Genomic DNA, 3,866 nt, shown 5'->3' with positions numbered 1-3,866 from the left:
ACCCCCTCCAGCTTCTCCCTTCAACCTCTCAGCCCCTCCTCTGCCATGAGCCTCACTCAAGTCTCCAGCATCTTTCACCCAGAACAGGGTCAGAAAGCTTTTCCTGTCAAAGGCCAGATAGTAAATATCTCGGGCTTTGTGGGCCGTACAGTCACTGCTGCATCCACTCAGCTCTGCCACGCCACCTGGAAAGTGGCCACAGACAAGACAGGCACGGATGGTCGTGGCCGTGTTCCCGTAAAATTTTATTTCTGGCCACTGAAGTTTGAATTTCATCTACTTTTGATATGTCACAAAATGCTTGGTTTTTTTCAACCACTTAAAACCTTTGTGTCTACGTCGTATCTGTTCATTCTTAGCTCGTGGGCAACACGAAAAGAGAGAGTGGGCCCGGTTTGACCCGCGGGCTGTAGCTTGCAGAACCCTGACCGGGACCGCGGCAGAAGCTTCCTAACGGGTCTTTCTACTCTCTGCATGTCGTACAGCTGTTCGAGGGTCATCTAAAAACACACACGGAACCACTTCGTCCACCTACTTGACACCCCTCCACCCACCATGGCTTCTTAGCAACCACGGTCACTTCTCCCCTGGCCCCAGCTCTCACAGACTTCCCCGTGGCTTCACCGCGAGCTCACCCAGGATTCTGCTGGGAGGCAGCAGAGCCGGCCCAGGCTGTGTCCAGCCTGGGGAGAGGCCATGTCTGGGTGTGAGCACTGGTCCCCCGCCTCACCCCGGGGCAGTGAGGATGTTGGTGCGATCATGTGTAGTGAGTGGTCTTTTCAGCCTGAGGATTTCTCACCTCTAGGTAGAGTGACCAATTGTCTCAGTTTCCCCAAGACTTTGAGTTTGGCTCTACTTGTCTGTTTGGTTCAAATAAACTCTAACCAACTCTTACACATTCTCCTACAGGTTTGGATGTTCTTACGTTGACAAAGCACCGACAATCTTGTGTCCCAGAACCCCGAGTCCTCCCTTCAGAGTGTCCCTCGGTACTCACGGCCCAGTCGATGCTGGAGTGGCCCCGTGCGGTCGTCTGAGCTCTAGAGGTGGCCCAGGAATGTGGCTTGGGTTTATCAAGCCCAGGAAGATTGAAGAGCGCTCTCAGCAGCACCTACCGCCTCCCCAGATAGGTAATTATTAATGAACAGACCAGTAAGTGGGTTAAGCATGGAGCCTCAACACAGAGAGAACCCTCACTGGGGGCTGGCTCCCCTTTTTCCAAGGAAGCCCCCTCTTCCCTCCCGGGAGACCCCAAGGGGGTTCACCTCTTCCTGTTTCTGTTCTGCATTGGGCTCTGCCCGGTACTTGCTTCTCCTTGAAGCTCAGGGAAACTCCTCAGTGGATCCAACCCCCACTCCGGGTTTTTATCTCCCTTTGTCCCAATGTCACCTTTCCTCCCTGCAAAACGAAGAGCTGGACCAGACCAGGGACAGCAAAGTCCTGTGCCTCATGAAGCTGGTTAGGCCGCTTCTTGGGGACATCGTGGTTGAACAGGGGACACATGGAACTGGAGAGATTCAGCTCTCTGCAGCCGGACAAGGCCCACCTGCGGCCTGGATCCTGCCCAGGGCCTCCAGTTTGGGGTCCTGGATGCCGTGATTTCTGAGGAGGCTTCCGGCTTTAAAGTTGAAAGGTTCTGTGATGGAACCTGCTGAGATGTCATGTGTCGGCCTTCAAGGGCAATGCATCCCAGGGGCGAGGGTGACATGGGTGGGACCGGACCCCTCCTTGGGCCGGGAATGCAATTGCACATTTCCTCTTTAACTGTGGAGCTCGAAGCTTCCTTGGATGATTCTGGGGCAGCTGGATGTGTGGGTGACATCTGGCTGTTTCTCAAGCCATTAGGGTTAGGACCACAGGGAGCGATGTAGCCCTCAGTGTCACACTGAGATGTGAACGAGATGCCCTTGACATTCAGGCTTCCTCTAGCAGACTTTTCTGAAAGTGTCTCCAGGCACTTGGGCCTTGGGTGGAATATGCATCATGGAGCAACAAATTTGGGCTGGGAGCCCTGAACTGGGCAGAGCGCAGAGAGGCAGACCAGGTCTAAGCACAAGGCTGGACCCCGCTGGCCTGGGGGCCTAATCCCAGTTCTGCTGTTGGGCTCAATGAGGTTCAAGGTGTAAACAAAAAAGGGGTTCTGTGGAAAGTAACCTCACAGGGTGATCTGAGCATAAATTCCTAACTGGGCAGGTCATGGGGGTAGTTACACCCCGGACCTGTGACTTCTTTAGCAAAAGGTTTATCTTCGCCTTAAGCAAGCCCTGCTCATTGTTTCTGTGCATCTAGGTTAATACAACTTAGAAACGCCTCTTTTCAGACCCCTCCTTCTACGGCCGACCACCACCCCCGGAGAGGGCACGTGATCTTGTTCACGACCCTGCAATGCAAGACCCGCTTTGCTTTCTCCGATTTCTCTGTCCGCTGAGAACTCGCTTTCAGGCGTCTCCTCTATTTGACTCAAATTTTTTAAAAAATTCTCTACAGGTTTGGACATCCTTACGTCAGCAAAGGGCGCATCCAAATTTACAAGACAAGAATGCGTCAGTACCAGGAAAAGAGTGGAACTTGATGTACCAGATAGGAGTAAGAATTATTGTCAATTAACTCTCTCTCTCTCTCTCTCTCTCTCTCTCTCTCTCTCTCATACACACACACATACACACACACACGCGCGCACACACTATCCTTATCCCATTTACAGATGAGAAAACTAACAGCCAGAGAAATCGTTAGCTCAGATTCCAGAGTCAAAATTTGCACCCTGGGCCACTCTTTCTCTGCATGTACAGGCCCCGCCTCTAGAAGATCAGGTCCAGTCTCGCTCGCTGCCGTGACCCAGGTACTAGAACAGGGTCTGGCAGACAATCAGTGCTGCAGCAATATTCACTGAGCAAAAGACTGAAGGAAAGATGTTGATTTTAGGTCTCACGAGTGCGAAAATAAATTATTCCCTTCACGACAGTCTACGTTGGGGTTTCTGCTTCCTTAGTCTGGCTTCCGCAATGAGTTAGAGGCTGACGCAACGAAATCTAAGGTTCAACATGTGCTTAGCTGTCCCTGGAAAGACAGGTGGCCTGACCCCGGCGTGAGTACACAGCCACTGCCCTTTGCTTCCTGGCGCCTGCCGTGCGATGCTCTAGACAGAGGTTAAACTTTGGAATCAGACAGGAGCTGCCACCACTGAGCCGTGTGACCTTGGGCAAGTCACTCCACCTCTGTGAACCTCACTTTCCTCATTTATCAAATTAGGAGCAATTGCTAATCGGAAAGGCTGATATGAGGGGCACAGGGCGGCACCCTTGATGTGTCCAGTTCTACGTCAGGCTCAAAGAGTATTTCCTTCTTCCCTCCAGGCTCTCTGCTACGGTGGGGAGCAGGAGCTCGGGGTCCACACCGCCTTTGTAGAATCCTGGCTCCACAACTGGTTAAGTTACTTACTTACCTCGGCGTTCTCATCTGTAATCTGTGGGTGATGACTGTTCCTAAATCTCATGGCTTTCATGAGGAGTCAGTGAATTCATTTCCGTGAAGTGCTTAGAATAAGGTTTGGCGACAGTAAGTGCGATTGTGAGTGTGAATTGTTCTACTGTCGTATTCCAGACCGTCTGTGCACTATTTGTTGATCCCAAAATGTAAATATGGCTAAATCAGTGTTTTCACACTTCTTTGCATCGTGGTCCCAATAGATTATCTCGAGAAAGCTTCGGTTGCTCCCTGAAATACACATGTGCTCACATACTTTCCAGCCTAAAGAGACTTGGCTCCCACGAAGTCCACGTGGTCCCTGTGTGCCAGGGTAGCCATTCTCGCCCACAGGAAGCAGTCCATGCAATGGGAAGATGGAAATGACCTTCAGATCTTTA

This window comes from Pteropus alecto, unplaced genomic scaffold, assembly GCF_000325575.1.
Source record: "Pteropus alecto unplaced genomic scaffold, ASM32557v1 scaffold8, whole genome shotgun sequence".
NCBI lineage: Eukaryota > Metazoa > Chordata > Mammalia > Chiroptera > Pteropodidae > Pteropus > Pteropus alecto.
Note: the sequence above shows the minus strand (reverse complement) of the source record.